The sequence below is a fragment of the Tenebrio molitor genome, chromosome 2 (assembly GCF_963966145.1).
Source record: "Tenebrio molitor chromosome 2, icTenMoli1.1, whole genome shotgun sequence".
Lineage (NCBI taxonomy): Eukaryota > Metazoa > Arthropoda > Insecta > Coleoptera > Tenebrionidae > Tenebrio > Tenebrio molitor.
Window position 1 is genome coordinate 21,496,379 of NC_091047.1, and position 17,942 is coordinate 21,514,320.

Here is a 17,942-nt window from a genome sequence, read left to right on the forward strand (position 1 = left end):
GTGGTTATTTGGCTTTGCCAACGACTATTATGTAGTTCGATCAGATCTGTCAAGTTATTAATAAGGCCCGGTTGTATAAAGCGATGTCAAGTCGTTGTTAAAGTTAACATAATGTCAAGCGATCTGATTGGAGGATATTTAACATTTTGTTTGAATGAGCCAATTAAATGGGCGGCTTTCCGACTTGACGCGTTGTTAGCTGACACCATGTTAACTAAGCTTTATACAACCGGGGCTTTAGTGTAATAAAATCTTACGAACACCAGATTAATAGTATATTATATTATAAGTGATAGAAATGCATCATTATACAAGAGGGAGAATTTTGACCGTCGAGTGCGCTTGCGCACGAGTGGGACACTTCTCACGAGTTTCATAATGGCATTTCGATCACGTGTGATATACGACGTTTTATCTTACAGGTGCAACTATTGCAAAAAATCCAAGAAATGCAGTTTCAATCAAGTAAAATGACAGCTGTCAAATTTAGTCACTTGTAAGTAATTTATGTCAAGTTAAATGGCAACTGTCAAATTAACTCACTAGTGAGTACTTTATCTCACTTGTGATTAAAATTTGACTTCTGTCACCGAAAACAATGGTCTAAGGTAGCTCAAAAACTCCACCTGTAAGATAAAAAATATTATTCATGTTGAATAAGACAATGACTGAGCAACGTGTAGGTACCAAAGATTTAAAATGTTCTTACAAATAGATTTATTTGTTCAGTTGTGTTATTAAGTAATGTTGCTAATTCGTGAGGCTAGTTACTCTGTCTTAAATTGTGCAACACTAAGGCGTAACTAGTGGCTGTTTTCAGAAGCTGCAGGATTATTAAAGTTATTAATTGTAAATTTCGTACTTGATTACTTACAGAACCTGCTAACTTACAATCCATAGTGACTGAGACGAACTGCATCTTAAACGGTTTCAAACAATTTTCCAGGAAAATTAGTAAAATTTGTTTGTTTCTGAAATCCCAATTGTACCAAGAGCACTTCATTAAAGTATCGAAAACGCAACTTGTCTAAAATTTAAAAATTATCACGTCATATTCAAAATAAATAATGTATCTAAATGGGGCAACTAAAGCTACGTACTTCATCAACAAGCATTTGACCAGCTTCACAGCAAATAACAACAATTAAGATATTGATGGTTGCAACTGCACCTAAACGAATTTTCATAATGGTACTTGAATCTTCTAGAACCTAGAAACATGGCCCGTTTAAAGGAAGCTTATTTAATTTTTGAATTAGAACTTACAAGTTCTAACAAGAATAAGACCCCGATTGAAATCAATACTCCCAACAGTACAAATATCGGTACCAGAGATGTTGCAGTTTGCAGAAGTTTTTTTATTGTTCTGAAAAAATAAAAAAATAATTTTTTTTTTCAATAAACTATCGAATTTTACCTTCCCAAAATAACATGATGTTTGATACAAAAGCACAAGTTTCTAAAGATCTTATTGTGATAAACAATCTTTTCGCCGTTGGTCATTTTCTCGAAACGCAGATCATCGTCATTCATTTTTAAAATGTGCTGATTAATCAATGAGACTTGCACATATACTTGGACTATTCCGTAGCTCATAAGACCAGGAAATCGAATACATGTATATGCCATAAATGGAATGCCAGAGTAAAGTATGAAGTTAATAACAATTTTTGAGCGTCTATCGAAATACTCCTCAACAATTAAATCATTAATAAACCATTCAATGTTACTACCAAAAATTGGTAAGAATACTATGCCACACATCATTGTAATTGCGAAAACAAAGTACATGTAAATATTGATCCGGGTGGCTTTCTTCACGATAAAACGCTCTGTTTCTAATCCCGCACTATTTATCGGCAAAAATGAAGTATACATTTCTTTTGATAGTTCCAACATGGCATCTTCGAAAATAACGACGACGAGCATGGCTGTGATGATCTAAATTAACCAAATTTAAATGTTCAATCTGATTTCATTTTTGATAAGTATTCGATTACTTACGTATGTAAATAGAACCACACCAGTAGTGTATCGCATTATCAAATCTACTGTGAAATTTTTGATAATGTAGACAACGATCACCAAATAAAGAAACGAGTACAAAATTAAACAAAAAATGTTGTAGCATTTGGCAATTTTGTGAAAGGCCCAAACCACGAATAATTTTCTTAAACCCAGAAACGGGTCGTCGGATTCTGAAATTAATAACTTTCGTTAGAAGAACAGAACCTAATCTCTACATAAAATTACCGTTAAGAAAAGTTTCGTGTTTGCGGTTTGAATTGTTCATCTCGTTCGTAGAAACTGCAAGACAAATTCTTTGTCTCTGGCTTAATATATAATTTCTCTAATGATCTTCTAGTTAATGAAAGTTTTTACATTTCTTATCCATTAAGAAAATGAAATAAGAGAGTAGGAATCTAATTAGTGCTTTCTTAAATGTAAGATTCATGAAAAATAAATGTTATCAAGAAAAAAATATAAAACTTTTTTATAGGTACCAAAGTAACAGGCATCAAGCGGGCAGTAAAGTAAGGTCCTAAGATTTTCAAAATAAAATTTTTGTTGATACAGGCAATTAGCAATAAATTTTTATTAATTAATTTTATTAATGGATTGTTTCACTAATGGTCCTGTGTCAATATCATCAGTGCGACCTTGATGAATGCAGTATGAATGATATTGGGTGATTCAAAATGATTTTATAAGGGCATTGGCGCACTCGTCCTATACAAAACTCCCCTACGGGTCGTTTTCTACACTTGGGACTCGTGCGCCAAATCAACCCTTATAAAACTTGTTCTTTAATATACTATTATTGCGCAGAACTGTCAGAATAAAATAAACAATTTGTTGGAAATATAACAATTTTAAAAATCGCAAATAAAACAATTACTAAAAGTAAAACGGTATCGTAGGATGTTGTAAGACATACGTGTCCTTTTTTGTTCGACACTGTTAGAATTTGAGAATTTTCTCCTGTGTGAACGGATTTTGAAAATAAATGTCACAACTTGTCAAAACGAAACGTCAAGCGAAAAAATTTAGAAAACAATTACTGTATACCTTATTGAATGATAAAGTTTCAAATATCAAACTTACGTACCCAACTAGGTACTCCTATTATTTATAAAATTTTAATATTCTCAATCAAATGTTTCAATGAGAAATGAAATAATCGAATTGCAACATTCTCTACTGCCGTAAGTTTGGTGTTCTCTAATTTTTGACGGATTGTAACCTACCTGAGGGGATGGTCCACTGCCTCGGCATCAGTCGTAGAGCAATTTGTGTATTGGGGGGTTCCTTATCGAAAAAAAATAGGGCGCCACGGATTTGGTTGAAAAAAAAGTTTAAAAATTTAACTCTGGGTCCAAATCCGAAAACCTCAGAAGAAAAATTCCGGCAATTCAATGATACAAGATTGTTGAAATAAACGTATATTGATGAAAAATTAAAAAATGAACATAAAAAGAGTATTTGGTTTGATAAATGAAATTGTAAAAATAAAATATGATTAATTCTAGCAAGCCGCTACCATTTAAAAGTAAAAATAAATTTCGATTCGGTTTCTGACCCGGGAATTTGTCCTATATTAGAGCGCGTGGCCACGTGTCGTACAGGGCGTTAATTTACTTCAAAAATTTTTGAGTGATACGAGCGAACAATCAAGCGTCAAGTAGCTAGGCCCTTCACAAAGTTTATTACAAGTTTGTTTTATAAAAATTCAGCGAACTTGCGCGTCAACTAGGTAGCTTGGATTGCGCAGATTAACGGAACAAATCGTCCGTTCCTGGTGGCAAATTTCCGCTAAGAATAAAAAGCTCTGACCGTAGTTGCTGCGGTGCTGGCCGCTGCCGGAAGCGGGACTCCGGGACTCCGGTGAGGGTGGACTTTGGCGGTGATGATTGCGCCTGCGCGGAGCGTTGTAAGTAGCTCGCCTCAAGGATCCGGCGGTAGCTCCTGTAGGATCACGGACTTGCCTTTGGAGAGTCCGGGGTACGAAGACGTTATTTGGCGGTAGAACGAAGATAAAAAGCGAGAGTGACGAGATAAGAAAAAAAGCCTGAGTTTTTACTCTGGCCTTTCTCGGGAAATTGTTCAGCGAGATGTCTAGTCGTGGGTGTTCTCGACTGCGACTACGGGATTGTAGCTGCTTTTCCCTTTGCGGCACTTAACGGTAATCTGACGGTAACGTTCACCACGTAAACAAACTTGGTGCACACGCAAAACGGGGAGAGAGCTAAAATCTCGTATCTCTCCCTTTTATTAACTCGGTGTTTTTGTTAACTCCACGTGAAATTGAGTGGGCCAATGGTGTACTGCCGTATGCTGCAGTCGCAGGAAAAGTGGGGTGTTGGATTTTAATGAGAGAAGACAGTTGACAGACCAAAATAAACAAAGAAGTAAGGTTTAGTTAAATGAAATTGATGGAAAATTGAGAAATCAGCAAACCTTTGCTCGCTGAGTCACACGGAGAGGACAATGGGCATTGAAATTGAACTAGTTTCGCCCACCGACTAGTTCGCGGCACGAAGGAACGAAGGCACTCAAATTGAGGCTCACGGTGCCCGAGTGTGGGCCACCAGGGTAAAGTTGAAAGGAACAAGGTGGCTAAACTACCCTGCTAGTAAACCTGTTTCCGTAGGTGACTGTGAAAATTTATTCTGACTTTTGGAAGACTCCTACTTCCCCTTAATCACAAAGGGTGGCGATATTCTTCAGCCCTTCACCACAGGGCGATGAAGATAAGGAACTTTAACAGAAAAATGCGGAAATGAAAGAGGTTGATGATGTAATTATATCAAGTATCCATCGAATTACCGGAGAGGAGTATTTTAAACAATTGTTTCTGAGGCAGAGTCAAAACTGTAGCGCAAAGGAACCCTCAACACAAAAATCACGACTTTGGAATTTTTTGATAAAAATGGGGCGCTTCAACCCGTTACAGGATTTTAAATGATGCTTTATTTACGTGTTTTCATTTTATTTTAATTAGGTTTTAATTTCTGTCGACAATTTAATTCATGTATAAAAAATCTCATAAGGCGCTGTGATTTTGTCACTTTGACAGCGGATAAAAGTTTGCCCTAACTTTTATCCGGCAAAAACACTCAGGTAACTTATACATTTAGTTGCTAGGCATCTATATATATATTATATTAAGCCCTTTATTCCCGGCTGGGACATAGGGAAGAAACAAATTTTCTCCATTCGTTTCTGTCTCTCGCAATATACCCCATCTCTGCCACAGATTTATTGGTCTCCCTCAGCGTGGATCTCTTCCAAGTTTCTTTTGGTCGTCCGATCTTCCTTCTCCCTATTGGGTTCCAGTAGAGTGCTCTTTTACATATCTCTTTGTCGTCTTTTCTTAACGTGTGCCCCATCCATCCCAATTTCCTTTTCCTAATTTCGTGTGCTATTTCTACTTGTCCGGTCTTCATCCATAATTCTTCATTGGTTATAGTGCGGGGCCACCAAATTTTCAATACAGTTCTTAAGCATCTGTTTATGAATACTTGGAGTTTATGTCTTATGCCTTCTGTCACTGTCCAGGACTCACATCCATATAATAGAACAGGTTTCACCATTGACGAGAAAATTTTGAGCTTTGTTTCTGTAGTAGTACTGCTGGATCGCCAAATTTTGCTTAGTCTTACAAATACACTACGTGCTTTTGAAACACGTGAAGTTACATCCTTCAGGACTCCTTCCTCCCCTGATATTATACTTCCAAGATATGTGAAATCCTCCACCTCTTCTATGATTTCAGAGCCTACTTCTATACTTGTTGCTGCCTTTGTGTTCAAGCGCATGATCTTCGTCTTGATTTTATTAATTTTTAGACCCGCTTTTTCAGACGTTCTACTTAGGTGATCAATTTTTTCTTGTAGTTGTTTCCCATTCTGGGAGAGTAGGCATATGTCGTCGGCAAAATCGAGATCTTCTAGGTTCTCCTCAAAGGTCCACATTAATCCCCTTTTCTTATCTTGGACTGTTGTTTTTAGGACTTCGTCAATAACCACTAAAAACAAAAGTGGCGAAAGGATGCAGCCCTGGCGGACCCCTGTACTGGTCTCGAACTCTTCGGATAGTGTACCCTCATGCAATATCCTACATTTGTAGCCATTATATCCCTCTTTAATAAGATTGACAAACTTCTGGGGAAGGCCTTTATTCGTAAGTGCTGCCCACATACATTTTCGGTCTATGGAATCGAAGGCCCTTTCATAGTCTACAAAGAGAAGGTATAGGGGAGATTGATACTCCATCGATTGTTCTACTATTATCCTCAACGAAACAATCATATCTCTACATGCTTTTCCCGACCTGAAACCACTCTGTTCTTTCCGTAATTCTTTATCTAATAATTTTACTATTCTATTTAATATTATCTTGTTGAAGGTCTTGCTAACAATGCTGAGTAGTGTTATACCTCTCCAACTGCTGCAGAGTTTTAAATCACCTTTCTTTGGTAGTTTTACAACCACTCCGGTCTTCCATTCGTCAGGGAATACTTCCTCTATCCATACTCTTCTAAACAGTGGTAACAACATTTTTGCAGTGGTGTCTGTGTCGACTTTAAGCATTTCACTTCTGATTTGGTCAATCCCTGGTGCCTTTCCATTCTTACAGCTTTGTATTGCTTCCTTTAATTCCTCAATAGTTGGTGGTTCTGTATTTATTTGCAGCTCTGGTTGTTTCGCTGTTGTTAGAGCGTCTCTATTAGTTCTCGCCATGTTCAAAGTTTCTTTAAAATATTCTGTCCACCTTTGTAATTGTTCTTCGGTTGTAGTTAAAACTTTACCATTTTTATCCTTAATTAATTTTTGTGATCTTTTGGTTCCACTTATTCTTCGGACATTATTAAATAGTGTTCTTGTGTCTCCCCTCTCAGCTGCCTTTTGTGCTTCTTGTGCTATGCTCTCCATGTGTGCTCTCTTGTCTCTTTTTATCTTCTTTTTAATATCAGCTGCCACTTTTGAATATTCTTTTTGTATCTGGTCGTAGTTCTCTCTCGTTTTTGCTGATAGTCCTCTTTTCTTTAATTCTCTTCTCTCTTTAATTTTATTCCAAGTGTCTTGGCTCATCCATTCTCTTTTCTTGCTTGATTTATACCCGAGTACTTGCTTGCTAGTTTCCAAGAATGCGTCCTTGCAATGCTGCCAAACATCTTGTATTCCTTTGTTGTCATAGTCTATGGATGCCTCTTTCTCCCTCAACATGTCTATAAATCTCTCTTTGAACTTCTCTTTGTTTAATTTTTGTATATCAAAAATCTTCGTCACTCTAGGTTTATATTTCTTCTTCATGACTTGTAGCTCAGCTCTAATTTTTGCAACTACTAAGTAGTGATCTGTTTCAATATCAGCACCCCTTTTATTACGTGTATCAAGTAGGTTATTACACCAAGCTTCACTTATGCATATGTGATCAATTTGGTTTTGGACTTTCTTATCGGGAGATACCCAAGTTATTTTATGACAGTTTTTATGTTTAAATAGTGTTCCTCCAATCTTGAGCTGATGCAGTCCACAGAGCTCCACCATCATTTCACCATTCTCATTTTTTTCTCCTATACCATTTTTGCCCATTATATCTTCTAGTCCATTGTTGTCTGTACCAACTTTAGCATTGAAGTCACCCATCAGCAGGACGATATCTTCTTTAGGAATAGATCCCATTGTGCGATTCAGTGTGCTATAAAAGACCTCTTTATCTTCAATATCGGCAACATTTGTAGGGGCATAACACTGTACAACTGTAAAATTGTTATTTTTCATATTTATCCTCGCTGTGATAATTCTATCATTAACTGGTTCCCAAGATATCAGTGAGTCTCGAACTTTGTTATTCAGAATTATTGCAACTCCATTCATATGTTCCCCAGTTGTCTCGTCTTGGCCTGAATATATTATCTTGTATCTGTCCACTGAAATTTCACCCACACCTTTCCATCTTGCCTCGCTTATTCCCATTATTTCCACCCCATAGTTTTCCATCTCATGTAGAGCTTGCCTGAGTTTTCCAGCCTGGTACAGGGTTCTTACGTTCCACGTTGCTACTAGAATTACCTTATGCTAGGCATCTAGTATTCATTAAATTGTCTCGCCGAATTACACTCGAGGTTTCATTCAGTCAGGAAAAATATTTATTTGCAACTTAAACTAATTGCTTGACAATTAGACTCGAAAAATTGGCACGATAAAATCAACTCCGGCCTACGGCCGTCGTGCTTTTATCTTGCCAATTTTTCTCGTCTAATTGCTAAGCAATACGTTTTCGTTGCAAAAAATATTTTTAAAATTTCATTAAAAAAAGTTGACTATTTTTCATTGATTTTCGTGTTAGAAGTATCACTTTTTTTCACTTAGTGAAAGTAGCACTTTTTTTACACGAAAAACGTAGTAAAAGAAGTACTTTTTTGCATCATTTTATTCCATCTCCTTGGAGATGATTGTCAAAGCATACCTATTTTTGTTTGTAATTTTTTATAAATCCTTTTAGACCAAATTTCTCAACTTACTTACATTGATATGCAAAAAAATAGCGTGTACAGCACGTTCTGAAAGCGGTCTTACACCAAGGCAACAATTGACAACATGTTGCCGACAACATTTTTTAGTAATGACCGGCAACATTACTAAAAAATGTTGCAGGCAAAATGTTGCCAATTGTTGCCTTGGTGTAAGGCCGCCTTGAAAGTATCTTTTTTTCACTTATTTGCTTGATTAACTCGGGCTAGGGGCTACGCCCTCGTTAATCAATCTGTAAAATAATAACTATTAAAATTTCAAGGTTCTAGCGTAAACCATTTTCATTTTAGCTAGCAGGTTGCAGGATGGAGCATTGGAGCCGGTTCCATAATCCATACATAATCGCAGAAAACTATGAAATAAATAACAAAATTTGTTTGAATTATATTAGACTGTAAGCTGTCATTTCATTTACGTAGAAGGTGGAAATTGGAAATAAAATTACATACACAGAGATACAGAAAATGTAATAAATTTATAACCGAAACTGTATAAACTAAAAGTAAAAGTACTGCTACTGAAAATATAATAGTATATTATGTTATGAGGAGCAAAAATGAAGTTTTATGTGCTGCGGCTGGTAGATTGACAAACCAGCCAAAGCACATAAAACCATTTTTGCTCCGAATAACATATACTATTTTTTCTTCAAACCTTCATAACAAATTATTTAAGACATGTTAAGAATTAAGAAACCATCAGCGGAGATAATAACTTCACGGACGCCCTCAGCGGAGATAATAACTTTATCTGCCGCTCGTCAGCTCGTTAGATGCTATGACAATGAAGTGACACTTTAGCATTATCAACGCAGCAGGATAATGTCATAATTTACGGACGTTTGAAGAAAAACAATTAAACATTTTAGTTTAGATTAAATTAGACCGGGACAGCGCGCACGCAGTCCCGACTACCAAAAATTGTGCGCCCGAGTTATCCGCATTAGGGATAATCGCAGGGGTCAGCCCGACCTCGGTGCAATGGAAGGGCCTCACCCTGGGGGAACCGCCTTGTTGATCACGGTAACCCCTACGCCAGGTAAGTATGCTTTGCCCACGTCTGACTGGGGTACTTATTGTGTAACGACAGCTTGACACTCGTTAGCACTAGTGTACCTATATAAAAGTTTACTAAGAGTAGGGCAAACAGCGTGATCCAATTTGATTGGTGGATCACTTTTACCACAGCCTATTTATTTATTTTATTAAAATATACGCCATTGTGACATTCATTGCCGTTCGTCAAATAACAACAATGACAGCCTGCAGTGTAGAAAGATGTAAAAACAGAAGCGAAGATGGTATTATTTTCAAATCTATCCCGAAAAACCCATATAAGCGTTCTATTTGGACAAAGCACATGAATAGAACGCCACCGAAGAATGGAAGAATATGTGCAGACCATTTTTCAGAAGATCAGTGGGAAAGTACTGAAGAAGCATGCTGCACCTTCTATTTTCGGCTTTCCGAAGTTCTCATTAAATTCAAACATAGAAGAAAAAATGTGTGCTGCGTTACGGGATAATTTAAACCAATTTAAATAAAATTTTGATCACGTCCATCTCCAAAAAAAAATTCAGAATTTAAAGAAGAGATTGATGATTTTTAAAGTAAATAACAAAAAATTAAGTAATGCCCTCTACTTACAAAAACGTCAAAATAGAGAACTAAAAGAAAAATTGGAAGATCAACTTCAGGCCATTAGAACAAAAAATTTCAGAAAACCAAATCATACCATGTTGAGAAAAATGAAATTGCCATTTCCAGCAATTCGCACATTAAATTATTATTTACAAAATTTACAGTTAAAGTCGGGAGTTTTAGATGATGTTATAAATTTTATGAAAATTAAGATAGAGACATTCAATAATGATTTTGTTAAAGATTGCATGTCAGTTTTGGATGAAATGGATATAAAGCCTGGATGAGACTATTGCGTTCAAACCGAAACATATGTTGGCAATATTACTTTCCCTCAATATAAAGGTGTAGCCAGTAAAACTTTGGTAATTATGCTGGGAGGAATTTCAACCAGGTGGAAGCAAATAGCCGCATTCTACTACACGGGAGACAGCACCAACGGAATGATTCTAGGAGATATCCTATTAGAAAATTTTCAGAAAACCAGTTAAATAGGGTTAACAATTCATTCTGTTACTTCTGATATGGGGGCTGCAAATCAAGCTATGTGGAGAAAATTTGGAATAATGGCTGGAAAACATCGTGCCACTAAAATTTTTATTATAAATCCTTCTGATGGACGAAAAATCTATTTCTTAGCAGATGGGCCACATTTATTGAAAAACATTAAGAATTGTTTGGTGCAGAACAAAAGTATACAGTTATCACCATATTTTGTAGAAAAATACAAATTACCAAGCAATCTTGTGAAAATTGAGCATATAAAAACATTTTGTGATGAAGAAGAAACTGTGGATTTAAAATTTGCACCAAAATTAAGCGTCGATTTATTGAATACGGGACATTTCAACAAAATGAAAGTTTCCCATGCATTAAATGTGTTAAATTGGGACGTTAGCTGTGGGATGCGATTAGCTGCGAAATTAAAAAGGGAAATCAGAATCGGCCAAAAAATTAAATAGTCTAGCAAGAGTCATGCCATGAGGGATATGGTTCAAAATTTAAAACAATAGATTCGTATTTAGTATTTAAATGAATGTTTAAGCAAAAATATTTATTATTGTTCAATAAAATATTGTTTGGTTTGGTTTTCCAGTAGTTTTCATTTTTTTATTTATTCTGATCCGTTAAAAGAAACTCTTGTGACGCTACTGATCTAATGACATTAAACTGACATAAATTTGGATCAAAAATAGCACGGCCTCCTAGATTCATAAGAGACTCGTCTCTTATCCGGCCTGCCGCATTCGTAGTTCTAAGCATTATTTTTGTTTTATAGGGTGCGCCACAATACGGGGCTTATGTGTTGTACTGGTTGCCTGCCTTGCAGGAAATTATTGTTTTATAGACGTGTTTTCAATATTTTTCAACAGTTTTAACGCACACATACATCTGACACTTTTTCAAAATCTCAAATCAAAAAGATTTTTTATGAACGGTAAATTTAATTTCAACAATTTTCTTTTTTATAATTTTTTGTATTTGTCTGAGTGCAAGTTACGAAAATTTACAATGGCAGAAAGTTCTAATTTTTAAATAAGTGTCTTACTCACATTTTACTATGAACAGGACAATGAATTAGTGGATTTCCCGAAAGATTGAGGCCAAGATATTCTTCAAAACAAAATTTATATTTTCCTTTGGAATGATTGGTAGAATTTCTACTATTATTGAAATTATTGTAAATTATATAGTTTGAGAACGAGAAATTGGAATTTTAGCTTCTTCACTTGCAATGGGTAGATTGTAAAGATTATAGTGATGAAGATTTACGATAGTGTAAGTTTATCTACCTGCTAGTTACTAAAAAGGGATGCCGAATATCGGCAAAATGCAGATTGTTTGTCCCTCCTGGAATGAACTGCTCATAGCCCTAAATCTTCATTATTATCTATAATGTTTAACCTTCCCAAAACCCATTGCAAGTGAAGAAGCTAAAATTCCAATTTCTCATTCCCAAACTATACTAGACCCACAAATTGATCATTGGGGTAACTTAGCCTTCCTCTATCTTAGTAATAAATTAATTCCAGTAAGTGGATTTTCTTTTTCGAATTTGAATCTTGTAAATGTGACAAGCAATAATCACATCCATGGATTGGCTCCGTTATTTTCATAATTAAGTAGCCACATAAAAAAGCTGTTGCCGCCGTCTCAATTTGAAAATTGGTACTTGGCGAATAATTAAAAGAAGACAATTTTTCTAGTTTTTCTAGAGAACTATCTTGCAAGGGGCATGAAATATTTACATTGGTCCTTAAATTTAGGAATCTTGGTAAAATTTTACTACTTGCATATTCTGGGGCACTCATGATATTACCAGTGTGATCTCTCAGTCCTATCTTCCATGCCGCATTTAAAGTGATATCATTGGGTAGATTATGATAAGAAATGTTAACTTTATGTCGTGAACTAATACAACATTTTTTCTTTGTTTGTGGCATTTTTTAATGTTTCGACTGCACTTAGTTTTTCAAACTGACAATTTATTATATAAAATGTCATTATTCATACGTATTTTTAGTTGCATATACTAATATATGGGTCACATTAAAGTCGCTAGATGGACATACTATACGGGGAATTTTCAAAAACAGACATTTATCGAATGCGACAGGCCGGATAAGAGACGAGTCTCTTATGAATCTAGGAGGCCGTGAAAAATAGTTGTCAAATATACGCGTTTGCCCTACTCTTAGTAAACTTTTATATAGGTACACTAGTTAGCACTAGAAGGCCAGGACATCTACTGACGTTTGGCCACACTAAATTCTGTGACAAACTAAGCTATGTAGAATAATCAATAATCATAATCATGACCAACTTCATTAAACTATGTTATGGCCATCCCAAATGTCGAAAAAAAGTAAACCAAATGACAAGTCGATGATGGAGATGAAGTGGCGATATCTAGTGAAATTTAGAATAACCACACATTTAAAAAGTTAAATATCAGGTTATGTTATATGCCATTTCATTGTCAAAAACTGTCAGCTTATACGTTTTCGTCGTCATAAAAGTATAAACTGACAGTTTTTGGCAATGAAATGGCATATAACATAACCTGATATTTAACTTTTTAAATGTGTGGTTATTCTAAATTTCACTAGATATCGCCACTTCATCTCGATCACATCACCAACTTCATTAAACTATGTTAATGAATTTCTTTTCTAGTACCACAAATTTCCCGAAGAACCTCAAACCATTTAGCTCTAACTCCACTGGCGCTGGGAAATTGAAATAAAGGTTTTTCAGAATTGCCACAAATAATGCATTTAATGAGCATTTTCAGAGTTTTTTGATTGACAAAATTTCAAATTTGACGGCAATTTTACCTTGATGTCTAACAAACAGATGGCACCACTTCATCACTATCCATAACATACTTTATACGAAGCGCATTTTAATGGAATTGGAATGGCCATAACATAGTTTAATGAAGTTGGTCATGATCATAATAATCACAGACAATTAAACTGACTAAGACTGTCAAAAGGGATTACATTTTTGGTGACGCGCTCAAGTGGCGCTGCCCGAGCGTTAGGCCAAACTAATGTATGACAAGTTGCATATCTGACTAGTTTCTGTATACCTAGTTGCCTATTTTTTTTCAATTTGATTTAAATTGATACTTATCTAAAAAAAATAAAAACGACTAATTAAGTATTAAACATTTTAATACAAATTCTAACATATACAACAAATTAGTAGTTCATTAAACGAGTTTGTGTGTAAATTGGGATTTTTTGGGCATGAGTGGGCTAGTTTAAAAGGCGAGTGAAAGTGAATTGAAGGGTAGAATTAGTTCAATAATTTGATTTTGCGTTAACTTTTAAAATTTCTGGAGATAATTTTAGGATCGTGCAAAAGATTTTTTAATTTTGAAATTGTTTTTTGCTGATATCGGTCCATATAATAAATGTTTCTACCTTTTGCAGTAAGACTACTAACTTTCTTGTATTCAAGTACTTGCAACACACTAGAAGATTTTGTTGGGTGTCTATTTTGGGCCTTGGGCATAACAGGAAGGATTAGATTCTCTACAGTTGGATTTTCAGTAATCGTAGAATTTTCAATTTGTTCAGCTGGTCTAACATTGTTTATTGAAGTTTGTTTTGTCTTCACGAAGAAAAATCGACGGTGGGGCGTATTATTTATGGAGTTTTGTTTTTTGAGTAAAGAAATTGTTGCTAAAATGTTTCTCGCAAGTAAAGGCATTATCTGTTTTGAAGGGTGGTGCAACATTTACCTAAAGCTTCTATCCATCGTTTCCTTTGTTCTTCTAATTTTTGAAATTTAAAATGTTTATTTTTTATCGCCGATCTTGTTGTTTACAAAGCATTTATGTTTCATTTTTCCCATATCCAGAGCCGGATTTAGCACGGGGCAACCGGGGCGAGAGCCCCGGGGCCTCCACAAATTAAGGGCCTCCACAAATCCCCGGACACGTTTTTTTTTTAATTTTTTATTTGTGGTTATGAAAGTAATAAAATATATTGAACTAAAGGATATTTTTATCCTATTGTTACCCGTGGGCCGTTTGGTTGTGGCCTTCAAGAACCACCCCCGCTCGTTCTTTTGTCGTGTTAGGTCCCAACTTTCTAAATAGTTGAATGTTCCTGCACAAAATGCGGCTTTTTTTAGAGGCTGACGGTCCGGGTAAACCGGCTGGGTTACGGAACGGCCAACTTTTTCTACGGGATGCATGTGCTACCCCGGCGTTAATAAAGGCATCGGTCAACAAATTTCGACACCGGCCCCGAAGATGGACTCGACAGTTCGACCGCTCCAGAGGGTCGGTGGCAACACTATGTCAAATTTCATATTTACGATTTATTTAAGGAAATTCTGGAGATACAATCGGAGACAAAAGTGAATATTTATTGATAAATTAATAAAAAATATGTTTAATATACAATATTTTTTATCTTAGAAATTTAATTATGTAATTAATTAATTAATTAATTATTATTAATTATTTAATTAATTTAATTAATTAATTTAAAGGGCCTCCACTTTCTCCACTGCCCCGGGCCCTGACGCCTTTAAATCCGGCTCTGCCCATATCCAAATAAATAAAATAAAAATTGCGATCTGAAAAACCATATTTCGTACTTTTTCAAAAAGAAAAAGATAACTTACCAAATAAAGATTACGAAAAATTATCTCAAGATACTGGTTTGGAGTAATTTATTTTGTAGAACAATTTATAAAATTTATTGACTAAACCTTGACAGAAATTAGAAAATTCAAAATTACTGATGACATTATTAATTAATATTCAAATCAACCTTCTTTTTAAACGGAAACTCCCGATCGGATTAACGAGTAAATTCGGTAATTTAGTTTGGCCTAACGCTAGAGCAGCGCTAGTGTTGTCAGTGTCTCCCATGTTTTATACGGGTTTTGAAAGTCTTAATTCTGTTGATGGTCTGTGATAATAATCAACAATCAGGTTCCCTTTTTCAGAAACATATTCTATGTAAATACGGGATATCTATAAATGATTGTCGGGTCAAGCCAGCTTTGGAAAAAATATTATTGTGCCGCCTTTTTGAAACAGATACCATATTTTAATTAATTATTAACTGTCACTTCTGACATTAATGGCGTTTTATTCGCGCTTTTCATTCCTTATATCGGGTGTGATGTGTATGGTGTGTGATAGGATTTGTCATGGTCACATGTTTCAATTAAAATACAATATTCATCTCTTGTCTCTTTAATAAATCGATTCAGTAATGGTTTTTCTACGAAGGCTTAATAATGGTTTCTTGTGGAAAATCATGAAATAAAGTCATAATCAATGATGTCCTCTATAAGTCATAAGCGCGACCTTGAATTAAAATTAGAAGCGTATTGGGAAGAAAGAAATTAAATTTAAGATTCTTTTGACGGAAGTAGATAAAGAGCACAGACACACTTCAGACGCAGTTCAACAATTCAGATCTGTGTGCAAATTTGACTCTCAAAGACAGTCTTCTTCCTGGAGAAACTAAATCATTACCTATCTAATGTATTTTTGTAAGATAAAATCAATCAATAATAAATAACAAGCAACAGCACTATCGATGGATACATAAATTTATATTTTTTTCTTCAAACGTCCGTAAATTATGACATTATACTGCCGCATTGATAATGCTAAAGTGTCACTTCATTGTCATGGCATCTAACGAGCTGACCAGCGTCCGTGAAGTTATTGTCTCCGCTGAAGAGCGTCCGTGAAGTTATTATCTCCGCTGAGGGCGTCCGTGAAGTTATTATCTCCGCTGCTGAGCGGCTGTAAAGTAAACTAGCTAAATCATTTGAAATTCATACCTGGTTTCTTAACATGTTTTAAATAATTTGTTATGAAGGTTTGAAGAAAAAATAGTAGGTATATGTTATTCGGAGCAAAAATGGTTTTATGTGCTTTGGCTGGTTTGTCTGCCTCACTGCGTTCGGCAGCCAATCTACCAGCCGCAGCACATAAAACTTTATTTTTGCTCCTCATAACATAATATACTACATATTATCAACAACTACTCTCGTGTCAAAAATGGATTACTCCCTAGGATTTAGGGATATTCATTACTAGGTTGCCATAAATTTGGTTAGGTTGGAGGCTATGTGGTTTCTGGTGACAAACAAAAGATATCCCAAAAATGTAAGACAGCAAATTAATTGTAACAGTTGCAAATGACTAATTTCTCGCTAAGTGATAGATGATTTTTCGTTTCACAATCAATTTTGGTTACTGGCGGCATATTTATTTGAATTTAATCTCTCAATTCAAAGTAACCAACCTTAGGCATTCAAAATAACTTTTGAAAATTCTAGTTACACACAACATGAAAAAGGTTATTTCCCTAAAAGTTCGAATTCTAGGGAGTAATCCATTTTTGACACGAGAGTAGGTACAATTGCGGCCACGGAATTTTGGCCGTCACTTGTCATTCCATTGACATGAGATGTAAAGCGGCCCTTACGTATTCGTAACCTCACTTTCTGCTATTTCAAGACTTGTCATTTTGACATTTTGACGCTGACTGACTTGCATGAAAACGCGCTTCCTCATTGTCTGCAACAAGTCAAGCACACACATATTATACATGTATATGCACTTATGCAGGAATAATGCAAAGAGATTCATTCCCCTCGGATTCAAGACAAGACTTTCTTGGATCTTCTTGAATCTTAGCTCTCGGTAGTCTCGGTAAGATCTGTGCACCCTAGCGCAGGTGCGCATGTGCTGCATAACGCCTTTCATTAAATAAGCACAAACATGCCTTCCTGTCCTGCACATAATACGATATCTTGTAAAGCTACCGTGCGATCATTTAAATTATAAATTAGAGCGGGCTGTGCATTTTAAATAAGGTTGGCATTATTAACTGTTGTCAATTTTGTTAACGCCCGGCGTTCAAAAACAAGTCGATACGTTTTTTTTATCGGTTTATTCTCCTCGACGCGTTAATTACAAGTCAGGAGTTTTTCCCCACGCGCTCCCCTCGTCGGCAGTCCTCGGATCTCCTCGGGTCACTCCGACACGATGGAGCGCTGCTCGGGGACTTCCCGCGAGGGATCCTCCCTTCGCCCATTAGGGAATCGTAACATTCGGCCATCCTGGCAACGAAGCGCGTCCTCGTGCTGTGCTGAGATGCTCCGGCCCTGAAACATGTCACATTTTCAACAGTATCATGCACCTTGCGGTATTCTGCTGCTGGTCGAGATCTGTACAACGTTCTCCAGAGCCGCCCGCGGCCTCACCTGGGCT

The 17,942-nt window shown here is 35.9% G+C and overlaps 1 long non-coding RNA gene and 1 other non-coding gene across 2 annotated transcripts; both read right to left on the minus strand.

Moving 5' to 3' along the window:
- Positions 1–647: 647 nt before the first annotated feature.
- LOC138122771 (uncharacterized) lies at positions 648–1,297 on the minus strand. Its single transcript, XR_011156621.1, has 3 exons — positions 1,101–1,297; positions 875–1,027; positions 648–823 (listed from the first exon to the last, which is right to left on the minus strand). It is a non-coding gene; the product is annotated as an uncharacterized lncRNA (long non-coding RNA).
- An 8,126-nt stretch (positions 1,298–9,423) lies between these two features.
- LOC138125131 (U1 spliceosomal RNA) lies at positions 9,424–9,586 on the minus strand. Its single transcript, XR_011157352.1, has one exon. It is a non-coding gene; the product is annotated as a U1 spliceosomal RNA (small nuclear RNA).
- Positions 9,587–17,942: the final 8,356 nt, after the last annotated feature.